The following is a 12,876-nucleotide window of genomic DNA, read 5'->3' as shown; positions in this document are numbered from 1 at the left end:
CAGGGTCTTATTAAGTTGCTGCATTGCCTGGGTTAGGCTTGAACTCCTGCCTCAGCCTTGTAGAGGCCTAGGATTACCTGTGTGTGCCACTACACCTGTCTATAAGGCCCCTTCATAATGTCACTGAATTTACAGACTGATCCCAAAAAGGAGGTTGGGAGGTTTGGGCCACTGTTTGGAGTTGGATCAGCCAATTCTGACCTTGATGTTCTTCTGCCTGGATTATTTACAGGATTTATTGAGCTTGGGCAATTTGCCCTGGTGACTTGCCCTTGGGGGAGGGCTGGCCTCACTGTGCACAAGAGGGCCAGCAAGTTCAGGTTTGCAGAGAAGTATAAGGTCTTGTATGGGCATTCTGTTGCTGTTTTACTTCCTCAGTCAGAACCACGCAGAATTACTGAGATTAAGTTAGGGCTTCTCAGCGGCTCCTTTGGTCACTAGAAGTGTCCTTCTAGAATGACCCCAGGTCTTTCATGTTTTGTGGCATCCACCCAGCACTTTTAGATTACGTAAGTGCCTACAGAAGGCTCTTGGTTGGTGCTTCTCAAAAGAAATAATTGTTTATTTTTTTTCAGTTTTGCTCTGTAGAATCTAATGCTGCTGGAGGAATTTGTTACTTTTCCTATTGTGGGTCCTCTTAAGGAGCAACTTAAAACAAAACTACGTGCTGAAAGGTAGGTTGAGTTTTTTTTGTTTGTTTATGCAACTGGCTAACTTTAGTGTTGAGAGTTACTTATTTTCAAGCCTAGAAAGCTTCATGATAGTTCCCAAAAGGGGAGATTTCAGAAAATGTCATAGCTGTAATAAAATTGGGGACCCTTTCTCTGCTATGATGTCCTGTTACAAAAGTCAATATACAGAGTTTACCATTCTGTTTTCACTAAACAGTAGTTGTTGGATTTAAACTTGGTTTTGTGCTTATGGTGGTTTTGGCCTGGTTGTCCCCAGGCTCTGCCCTGATGCTCAGTTGGGGGGTGGTTCTGGTGTGATTTGTTCATTTTCAGTATCCCTAGTACCACAGGCCCAGGGGAGAGGGGAGGAGGGTACTTACTATTTTAGATGGATTCTGTGAAAACTTTGTCCTTTCTTATGGAGCTGACCTGTCAGCCTCAGTCAGCAGACACAGCCTGGCTTGTTCATCATTGCATATGAGCTTCTCCTCCTCTTCCCCCTTCTTCTTCTTTTCTTCCTCTCTCTTTTTTTTTTTTTTTTGGCTTTTTGAGACAGGGTCTTATTGCATAGTTTAGACTGGCCTTGAATTCACTCTGTTGTTCAGGCTGGGCTTAAACTTGCAATAGTCTGCCTGCCTCAGGCTACCAAGTGCTAGGATTACAAGTTTGCACCACCACACAAGGCTCATTGCGTGTAAGCTTCTGTTATTCCCAGATTCTGCCAGTTCCTGCCGGTTGGTGCAGACATAGCTGAGGTGTCTACCAAAGGGGACACTTGTGCTGTTGCTGTCATCTGCAGAGGTGAGGATTGCCTGTTGAGCTCTGGGTTTGCTGGGGGTAACCAGAGTCACTGCCACTTCTTTCTTCTGTGCAGGTGTCTTCTTTGTTTTCTGAACTTTTTCAGGAACCAAGGGCCTGTGGCAGAGTCTGGCCCAGCCTAGGCATTGAGAGAACAAGATTATGGTCTGCCAAGGGTGTGTATGTGACTTGAGGGAGAAGTGTGTGGGCTGGGCTCAGTTAACGAGCTGTGAGATGACATCACTCGAAGGCCACAGAGACAGGAACAGCCCGCCTCCTGGTCATGCTCCATCTCCAGGGCAAGAACTGATTGGAAGGGAGAGAGACTCTTTCCTTCCCTTCTTTTTCCACTGGTCACCCATGTAGTGTCTCTGGCAAGACATTACTACTTCTCTCAGTGTGAATGTTAATAAAGTACAGAGGAGGCATATTAATGTGTTTCTGAAGATAGCCTTGAAAAAAAACAGGCAGGGTTTGAGAAGCTGTATGTTTCTGCAAGTAAATAATTTTATCTTCTTATACTGGGAACAGGACTGTGTCTGTCAGTGAGCTTTCCATTGCTGTAGTGTAATACCTGAGATGACTAACTCATTTTTAATTTTTTTACTTTTGTTAGTACACGTTTGCAGTACATAATAACTACATTCACTATAAAGGATTGGTATATGTACATAACACATTTCAGTTCCGTTCTTTTTCCACCCTCACTTTCACTTCATCCCCCTTTTATTTTTCCGGCATCAGATTCATTTATTTCTTATAAGATTTTATAACATCAATTATTCTATATATATGCAGATTGAAAACTAGACTAATAAGCCAAAGAACATACAAAATATGTAAGACAATTGTACTGTCAAGGTATACTTTTAGATATATTGTCCACACTAAATTACATTTTTTTGTTTTTTTCTCTATTATCTGTCATATAAGAGAAACCATGTGATACTTAAGCTTGTGAGTCTGAGTAATTTCACCCAACATTAATGGTCTCAGGATGCATCCATTTTCTTACAAATGACTGAAGTTTACTCTTTCAAAGCAGAGTAGTACTCCATTATGTATAAATACCACATTAAAACATCTATTCATCTGGAAGGGAGGGCAGGGGAATGGAGAAAAAAATAAGAACCAAGATATATCATGTAAAGGTACACATTCCCACTGATCAGTGTCACCATATTATATACCTAAAATGTACCAATAAACTTAAAGAAAAAAATGTATTCACCTGTTGATGGACATATAGGCTGTTTCCAAGATTTAGCTACTATGAATTGCACTACTATCAAAAAATAGTATCCATATACCACTGTAATATGATATCTTTACCTCTTTTGGGAAGATACCTAGAAGGGGAATAGCTAGGTCAAATGGAATTTCTACTTTTAGTTTTTTGAGGAATCCCCATAGTGTATTCCATAGTGGTTGTATCAGTTTAGATTTCCACCAGTAATGAGGAAGGGCTCGTTTCTCCCCACAGCCTCACCAGCATTTGTTATTGGTTTGATTTCTTTATGGCAGCCATTCCTTCTGGTGCGAGATGAAGTCTCAGTGTTGTTTTAGCTTGCATTCTCAAATGGCCAGAGATGTGGAACATTTTTTCATGTATTTATTGGCCATTTGCATTTCTTCATCTGAGCAGTGTCTATTCATTTTAGATGCCCATTTTTAAACTGGGTCTTTAGATTTGGGAGGTCTAATTTGTTTGAGTTTTTTATTTGAGTTTTTTTCTCCATTCTGTAGGTTGTTTCTGATTTCCTTTGCTGGGCAGAAGCTTTTTAATTTGGTGTGATCCCATTTGTTGATTGTTGGTATTATTTCTTGTGCAGGATTTTGTTCAGAAAGTCTTTGGCTACACCATTGTCTTCAAGAGTTTTACCTATTTTGTCTTCCAGAAGATTAAATATTTCTATTCTAATGTTTAGATCTTTGATCCATTTTGATTACAGTTTAGTGTATGGTGAAAGATATGGTTCTAAGTCAGTGGTAGTGAACCAATGGCATATGTGCTGCAGTGGACTATTTGTATCACTGAAAGCTCTAAAAGGTTTACCATCACTGTCTAGGTTCAATCTTTGCATGTGTATAGCCAGTTTCCCCAGCACCATCAGTTAAAGAGGCTATCTTTTCTCTCGTGAAAAGGATCTGGCCCCTTTGTAAAAAATAACATAGCTGAGTGTGCCTTGTGTAGTTTCTCAATCCTCTATTCTGTTTCACTGATCCATGAGTCTGTTTTTTTTTAAATTCATTAAGTTTACCAGTACATTTTAGGTACACAATATAATGACATTCATCATTGGGAATTTGTACCTTTACATGATATAGAGGTTCTTATGTTTTTCTTTATTCCTCTGTCCTCCCAGCCACCCTGCCACCCTGCCTCCTCCCTCCTTACAAAGACTTTGCTTCTGCTTTTTTTCCTTTCCCTTCTTTCCTTCCCCTACTTCTCCCACTTTCTTTTCCCCTTCCCCTTTGGACCTTTTCTTCCTATTTCACATTATCAATTTTACATTTTGGTCCTCATTTACACTTTCAGTTTCTCACACCAGAGAAACTATTGGGTATTTACACATGTGTGTCTTATTTATTTCACTTAAAGAGTATGACTCAATGTGCATTCATTTAGCTATATATGTCTCTACTTTCTCCATCTTTATGGCTGAGTAGTACTCCATTTTAGAAAAAAATATGTCTTCTTTATCTGGTCTCCAGTTGATGGGCAGTTGGGCTGTTTCCAAGATTTAGCTATTACAAACTGTGCTGCTATAAACATGCATGTGCATGTATCGCTGTGGTATGATGCTTTTAATTCTTTTGGGAAGATACCCAGCAGGTGAATAGCTGGGTCAAATGGGACCTCTAATCCTAGCTTTTTGAGAAATCTCCACTCTTATTTCCACAGTGGATGCATCAGTCTACAGTCCCACCAATGTTGGAGAAGGGTTCCTTTTACCCAGAGTCCCACCAACATTTGTTATTGGTTGGTTTCTTGATAGCAGATATACTTTCTGTTTTTTTTTTTCCAATAGCATTCTGGTTTTATCACTGGAGTTTGTAATATAACTCAAAGTCCAGAAATGTGATGCCCCCTGCTTTGCCCTTGTTGCTCAGAATTGTTTTTCCTATTCTAGGTCTCTTTTAGTTCTGCATGAATTTTAGGATTGCTTTCTCCAGTTCTGTAAGGGATGTTATTGATATTTTGATTGGAATTGTGTTAAATCTATATTACAGTTTTGGAAGTATGGCCATATGACTATCTATCTATCTACTCCTGAGATGGCATTTTTGTCTTCAATCAGAAGCTCAAAGTACATCAAAGCCTTTTATTTACATTTAATAAACTTCACCATGTTCTACTGCCTCCTGTAAATACCACTTCAGCCCTCTCTTATATTAATTTAACATTCACCTGCTTGAGCTATGCATTGTACTTAGACATAACAGTGATTGGCACTGGGGCTTTTGTGCACTGGTCTTTCTCTTGGTGTGCTTGCATTGCTTTCCAGTCAGGTAACCCAGCTGCAGGTCACATCTTTGGTGCCTTTCCCTCACCCAACTCTGTCTTGCACCCCTGCATGTGTGACCATCCATAGGACATTTGAGTCCACCTTTCTTCTTTTTTTTGTTGATACTTTTTAAGAACACACTACAGTTACATTAATCACTGGGATCTTATACCTTTACATGACAGATCTTGGTTCTCATTTTTTTCCCTATACCCCTGCCCTCCCTTCATCCCCTCAACCCTCTCCTAAGAGTCCACCTTTCAGTTGTGTGTACAAATATTTCTCTGAACGCGTTTTCCATTTTCTTAACTAATTAGGATTGTACTTTAAAAAGAGGTTTCTTAGAGGAAGTAATGGTGAATTATGCCCATTTGGATCATCCATAAAGTTAAACTCTAATGCAGTATAAGCTGTCAGATATCTGCTTAGTTCAGTTCTCTATCTCTATCTCTGTCTTTCCCTCTCTTCCTCCTCCTCCCCCCTCCCTTCCTTCCTTCATTTTCTTATCCATATCTGCCTGTATCTCATCACTAGCTCCTTCTTGGATGGACCCCTTTGTATTTCTGGTTACCAAAATTTGCTTTTTTTTTTTTTTAAAAAAAAATAAGGGTGATACTTTTCATTGATAGATTTTTCTAAAATGTCACACATTTAAAAATTCTGTTTGGGACAAATTGGTCACAGTGGTGTCACCTACGTGTAGATGGATGGCATTATTCCTGGAAGAATATTAGCAACATGTATAGAAGGCAATTCTATTGTAGCTTTAGATGTCTCTGCCTACTTTCTTCTGATAACTTGACTCCTGACCTTTTAAATAATGAAAACAATGGCTAAAAATTTAATGAATATTTGAAAACTGAAGATTTCTGCTTCAAGTTCTCTGATGCCTCCATGATATCCTGTGTAGTCTGCTTTGAGGCTATGAGAAGAAATAGAAGCAATTGTTGCAAGCCTTTCTTATCTATATAATATTTATGGATGCATGTTTTAGGAGAAAAATTCTAACTCTCTGATGGATTCAAATAAACTAGATGTACTTTGTCTCATTCCTTTTTTGCCAGCACTATTATTATTATTATTATTTTTCTCTCATGTGAGAGGCAGAAGGAGGAATGGAAAGGTGATGTGGGCATCTGGAGTCTGCTGCCAGTCCCCCCCCTCTGACTGTAGCTCACATTTGCAAATAAGCAGCCACGTCTCACGGTCCCAAAGCCCGATAGTACTCACTGGTGGAGCTAGCTGGGCTCCATCAAGCCCACAGCTTTGACTAGGAAGCTTTGAAGATCTGAACAAGACTTAAAAGAGTATTTTACAATCTGTCTTTTAGAAGTGCTGTGCTGGAATTTTTCACTAGACAAGAAAGGAGCCCAGCTACAATTTTCTAAAAGGTCAGAGGGCAAATGGACAGTTTCCCTTGATTCCACCGGAAAACATTGCTTCAGAAGACACCGTAATTCTTATTCCCTCACAGAGGAGATAAGGAGAGGTCTGGTGAGGCCTGCCTTTTAGGTGGGTTTCCCTATGATAAGGGAGGAATGTCCCTCCTGTAGATTCCTGGCACCAGGGACATTCATCGGTTCTGGGGCGGGAGTGGCCAGTGTCTAGGACCGAAGTGACAGGTGATTTCAAATGACTTTAGTGTATAAAGATCCTGGTGTGGGGAGGGTTCATGGACAGTGTTTTAGGAGACTGAGTTCACAATGAATAACTGAGGATAGGAGCTGCCCCAAACAAGCCTCCTGACTTGAGTCGAAATGGCATGGCCAGGACAGGGCTGTGTTGTGACTATGAACTAACTTAGAATCTCTTCACTACCACTGGGCCTTGTCATTTCCAGCCCCCTCTCAGTAGCGTACCCTTTTCTCCTCCTCATGTACTGTCACTTGAAACAAATGAAATGGAATCACAGTGAAGCACTGACCAGGAGGGTATCTTTCTCTGAGCTAGAATCTAGCATAAGAGAAAACGGTTTGGGAGGCGAGGAGGAATATGCAGGGAATTGGAATTTGGGACTCCCTCCTCGCTCTTTACCTCCTCTCTCCTCCTCTCTTTCGGTGGAGTTCACACAGAGGAGGAACTGGGTGACTCACAGACACAAGCACTCTGCTGGGACCCTTTTATCCCAGCTGTGCACACATGGGCAAGTGGAGGGGAGCTCGTAGCTGCAGACCATGGTGCAGGGTGATGGCCAAGGCACCCATCCCACTCCTCCTTCCTGCTCCCACCTGCTTGCCTCTGCTGGCAATGAGCAGCCTGTAAGCTCCACTGATCTACTCCCCCAATTCAGAAAATGATGCAGTGTGTGTGTGTGTGTGTGTGTGTGTGTGTGTGTGTTCATGGGGAGGGACAGTGTGAAGCAGCTATTCGATGACAGAAATGCCATCAGATGGAGCATTTTGGGGATGTTGTCTCCTTTTCCTCCATCCTTTTTAGTGAGGACAAAGAGGTTCCCAAGAGACTTATGGTTTCTTTTTTCTTTTTGTTGTTTGCAAACTATGTGTAATATACACAAAATTACATGTGAAAAGTTCAATAAACTCATTCCTGTCCAGGCAAGGGACTCCCATCCTCTACGTGTTTGCAGATTCCTTCCTGAGCCATTCCTTCTAACTCCTGAATCTGTGTTTATGTTTTCTTTGATTTTTTAACAGTTGTACCATGTACATATTTTGTCATGAAAGAATATTTAGTTTGTGTTTTTCTTACTTTTGAACTTAAAATAAATGGAATCATACTTTGCACATTCTTCTGTGACTTCCCAGTTCTATTGTTTGTGTGTACCCAAGATTATCCATGTTATTCTATGTAATTATCATTTGTTCATTTTTCACTGTCATATACATTTCAGTTGAAGGAATACACAATTCTTTTGAGGGTGGGCATCTGATTTATGTCCAGTTTTCTGCTATTACAAAGAAAGTCACAAGAACATTCTGCTGTATCTTCAACATCTTTGGAAGGTACTTTCTTAGTGAGCAGTAGAGTCATAGAGTACACACACTTACATCTCCTATTTTCTTTTCTTTTTGGTACTAGGTATCGAACTTGGGTACTTGTGCTTGCGAGGCAGGCTCCAGAACCACTGAGCTAAATCCCCAGCATGTCTCCTATTTTCTGCCGAGTTGGATTCCAAACTGATGGCGTTAACTCTTTTCCAGAAGCATGTACAACTCCAGGATGTTCTTCATCCCTTCCAAGTGCTGACACTGCCAGATGTTAAAATCGCTGCCAGTCTGGTAGGTATGGTGAGTGTGGTGCAGGTGGTTTATCTTCGTGGTTGTTACTATGTATAGGGTGTATTTTCATAGGAGCAGTTTTTTATTTCTCTCTGTGAAGTGTTGTGTAGCCTTTCCCCCATTTTCATATTGGAATTGTTTGTATGTTTCATTACTTAATGTAGTTCTTCATGTGTATGTTCTAGACAGTAATCCTTAGTTGTAACTGGGGCAATATCTTCTCCCAGATATTTGCTTTTCTTTTCATTCCATTTATAAAGTCTGTTTACAGAATATAATTTTGAGATTTTAATTCAGCAGAAACTGCATGTGTGCATGCATGTGCACATGTGTGTGCATGTTTCCCAGTACAGGGGGTTGGACCTTGGGCCTTTGCTATAACCTTAACCCTCTTTTAATTTTAAATTTAAGACCACGTCTCACTAAGTTGCTAACGTTCTTTCCTCCTGCCTCAGTCTCCCCCAATGCTAAGATTACAAGCATGTGACACTATGCCTTATTAGAAATCACCAGTCTTTTGTGTTTTAGCTTTGGTATTTTAAGAAATCCTTCATTGCCTCTATAAGTTCATATTTTGTCTTTAACAGTTTTGCCTTTTGCATTTGTGTTTAATACTGTTGTGTACAGGGTGTACTAAGAATCTCATTTCCCCCCCCCCAAATTTATAGCCAATGTTGTAGCACTGTTTACTAAATAACATATCTTGTCTCCACTAATATGCAAAGCTAGCTCAGACAACAGAAGTTTCTGCTCATGTACTGGTTTGGACTAGCTTTTGTCCTGTTTTAATCAATTTGTTTGTTTCTGCATTAGTATCACGTGATTTTAATTTCTGTAGTTGTACAGTAATTACTGGTATTTGTTATGTAAGTCCTGATACAGTCTTCAGGACTATCTTGGCCATTCTTTGCTTTTTACTCTTCATATATATTTTACAGTGTATCAATTACCACAAAAAACTTGTTGGGTTTCAGTTGAAATTTCATTGAATCTATAAATAAGTAAATACATAAATATCTTTTTGTATTTAGATGATTATTTATTTTGATTATTTTAAAAGTCTTTAATAAAGTTTTAGATTTTTTTCTCATAAAATTTTTTTACTTTTGTCATATTTAACCTTGTTTTAAAATATTTTTGTGTGTTTCTTTTAAAGACTACATTTTCAAAATATTTGTTGCTGGCATATAAAAAAACACTACTGATAAACTTTTTGTTTTGAAATAATTGTACAGAGAAGGGAAGAGAGTACAGAGGGGAAGAAAGCACAGAGAGGGCCCATATACCTTTCATCTAATTTCCCACAATGGTGTTGCATTTTATGTAAATGAAGTACTCAGTCAAAACCTGGAAATCAAAGTAAGTGTGCATGTAGTTCTATTTTATCTTATGCATAGGTTTGACTAATAATCACTTCATCAAGAAATCTCTGCCTGAGTTTCCCCCTATCTGATTTTCTCTACCAGCTCCTACTCCCCCTGTCATCATTAACCTCTGGCCACTAATCTTTTCCTCATTTTTATAGTTTTATTATTTTAAGAATTTACCATAAGTGGAATAATAAAGTTTGTGACTTTTTGACACCGGTTTTATTTTCACTCAACGTATGGATCTTGATGGTCACTGGTGAGCAGCATTCCACTGTACAGATGTGTCACAGTTTGTCTAAACATTCACCTATTATAGGACACGTGAATTGTTTACAGCGTTTGGCTATCACAAATAAAGTTGCTATGAACAACCAGGTACAAATTTTTGTGTGGACATAAACTTTTGTTTCTCTTGAATAAATACTCAAGAGTGTGATTGTTTTGTGGTATTATATCTTTCATTTTTAAACAAACTGCCAAACTGCAACCAGCAGTGTATGAGAGATCCTGTTTTTATGTATTCTCACCAATATAATATTGTCACTATATTTAATTTTGGCAATTGTAATAGATATGTAGTGATATCTCATATGTTCTTAATTTTTGTTTCTCTACTGGCTAATAATGCTGAACATGTTTTCATGTGCTTGTCATACATGTGTTCCTCTTTAGTGAAGTGTCTCATTTCTGACTGGATTGTTTTATTATTATTATTATTATTATTATGATTATTATTATTAATTAATAGGTCTCTCTATGTAGATCAGGCTGGATTTGAACTCACTATGTAGCCCAGGCTGGCCTCAAACTCTTGGGAATCCACCTGCCTCAGCCACCCCAGTGCTGGGGTCACAGGTGTGTGCCACAGTGCCCAGCTGTTAGAATTTTTTATTATTTTGCTTTGAGAGTTCTTTATATTCTAAACAAGATGCCTTTATTAGATACAAAGTTTGCAGATATTGTCTGCCAGCTATCTTCTTATCCCCCTAACAGTCTCTTACAAAGCAAAAGTTTTAGCCTGGCATGGTGGTGCACGCCTGTAATCCTAGCACTTGGGAGGCTGAGGCAGGAGGATTGCCATGAATTTGAGACCATCCTGGGCTATATAGCGAGTTTCAGGTCAGTCTCAACTCTACATAATGAGACCCTGTCTCAAAAAAAAGAAAAAAAAAAAAAAGCAAAAGTTTTCACTTTTGATGAAGTCTTGATTTGTTTTTCTTTCGTAAACCGTGTGTTTGGGGTTAGGTCTGAGAACTCTTCCTGTATTCCATTTCCTAAAGATTTTGTTTTTTTTTCTTAAAATTTTTGGAGTATTAAATTTTATGTTTTAATCTAAGATTCATTTTGCATTAATTTTTATATGCATTATGAGGTTTATTTTGGGGTTCATTTTGAAAATAACTTGCAAATTTCCAAATTGTTGAAATTACTATTCTTTCTCCATTGCAATACTTTTGCATTTTTGTTCAAAATATTTTGGCTGTACATCTGTTGGTCTTTTTCTAGTTTCTCTATTATGTTCCATTAGTCTTTATGCTCATTATGCCATCAATATTACAAGATTTGATTAATGCAGATATTTAATAAATTTTAGAATTTCATACAATGTTTTTTCCTACTTTTTAAAAAAATTTTTAAAAATTCTTTTGGGAAGATACCCAGCAGAGGGATGGCTGGGTCGAATGGAACCTCTAGTCTGAGCTCTTTGAGGTATCTCCTTATTGATTTCCATAGTGGTAGCACAAGTCTGCACTCCCACCAACAATGGAGAAGGGTTCCTTTCTCCCCACAACCCCGCCAACATTTGTTATTGGTTGATTTCTTGATAGCAGCCATTCTTTGTGGGGTGAGGTGGAATCTCAGTGTTGTTTTCATTTTCATCTGTTGAATGACCAGTGATGTGGAACGTTTTTTCATATATTTACTTGCTGCTTTTACTTCTTTGTCTGAGAAATGTCTGTTCATTTCAAGATGTCCATTTTTGAATCGGGTCTTTATATTTGGGAGGGGCTAATTATTTTGAGTTCTTTATATATTCTAGATAATAGTCCTTTGTCTGAGGAGAAGCTGGTAATTTTTTTTTTCCAACATTGTAGGTTTGTCTTTTAGTTCTGATGATGGTTTCTTTTGGAGTGCAGAGGCTTTTTAATAACATGAGATCCCAGTTGTTGATTCTTTCTGCTAGTTCCCATGTTACTGAGGATTTTTTCATAAAGTCTTTTCCTATGCCAATGTCTTCAAGAGTTCTGCCTAACTTATCTTCCATCATATCAAAGTGATATATGTGCACCTATGTTTATAGCAGCACAGTTTGTAATAGCTAAAACTTGGAAACAGCCCATTTGCCCATCAGTTGGAGGCTGGATAAGGAAGATGTGGTTTTTCTATAAAATGGAACACTACTTAGCCATAAAAAACGAAAAATTAGATTCATTCATAGGAAAATGGATACATATTGGGGATATACTTCTAAGTGAAATAAATGTCACACGTGTAAATACTGAATAATTTCTCTGGTGTGAAAAACTATAACAGTACATAAGATCCTAAAAATGAGATAATTAACAATGTGAAATAGGAAAGTGTAGGGAAAGTGGGAAGGGTAGGGGAAAGGTAATAAGGGAAAAGAAAAAATATGAGAAAATGAAAAAATGGAAATAAAGTGTTTGTAAATGGGGAGGGGGGAAGGGGGTGAAGGGAGGGCAGGGACAAGGGGACAAAATGAGAACCAAGACCTGTCATGTAAAGGTACAAGATCCCAATGATGAATGTAACTGTACTGTATACCTAAAATGTACCAATAAACTCAGTGAGAGAAAAAAAAAAAATTTTTTTTTTTGGTACTGGGATCAAACTCCGGACTTTGCACTTGTGAGGCAGGTGGTGGCACCACTGAGCTAAATCCCATCCCTTAGAAATTGTTTTAACAATTTAAGTTTTAAAATAATGTTACAAAATTACAAAAATGTTCCTGGGATATTGATAGGATTTACATTAAATCTCTGTCAACTTGGGGAGAATTGATATTTTTCTAGTGTTTAATATGTAATTCTATGAATATAGTATATTCCTACACTTATTTAAATCTTGGATTTCTTTTATTCATTACAGCTTTATCTTTCTGCATAAAAATCTTGTATATATTGTATTAGATTTTTCTCTGAGTTTTTTCCCCCCCGGTATTGGAGATAGAACTCAGGACCTTGCACTTGCCAGGCAGACACAGCACCACTAAGCCACATCCCTGGCCCATTCTCTACATTTTTAAGTGAGCATAGCATTATATTTT

At 38.3% G+C, this 12,876-nt stretch overlaps 1 long non-coding RNA gene across 2 annotated transcripts in view; it reads left to right on the top strand.

The window, feature by feature from the left end:
- The first annotated feature begins 342 nt into the window (after positions 1 to 342).
- Positions 343 to 12,876, top strand: part of LOC104866414 — a 13,359-nt gene continuing 825 nt past the window's right edge. The window contains exons 1-3 of one of the 2 annotated variants that reach the window (XR_004515560.1): positions 343 to 674; positions 8,140 to 8,217; positions 9,453 to 9,576. This is a non-coding gene — a long non-coding RNA (uncharacterized LOC104866414). Of the gene's footprint in view, positions 675 to 8,139; positions 8,218 to 9,452; positions 10,076 to 12,876 lie in introns of those variants that run through there. The other variant, XR_781451.2, reaches the window with a different exon arrangement.

This window comes from Fukomys damarensis, unplaced genomic scaffold, assembly GCF_012274545.1.
Source record: "Fukomys damarensis isolate Sample0158 unplaced genomic scaffold, DMR_v1.0_HiC HiC_scaffold_5, whole genome shotgun sequence".
NCBI classification, from domain to species: Eukaryota; Metazoa; Chordata; class Mammalia; order Rodentia; family Bathyergidae; genus Fukomys; species Fukomys damarensis.
Note: the sequence above shows the minus strand (reverse complement) of the source record. Positions and strands in the feature narration are given on the sequence as shown.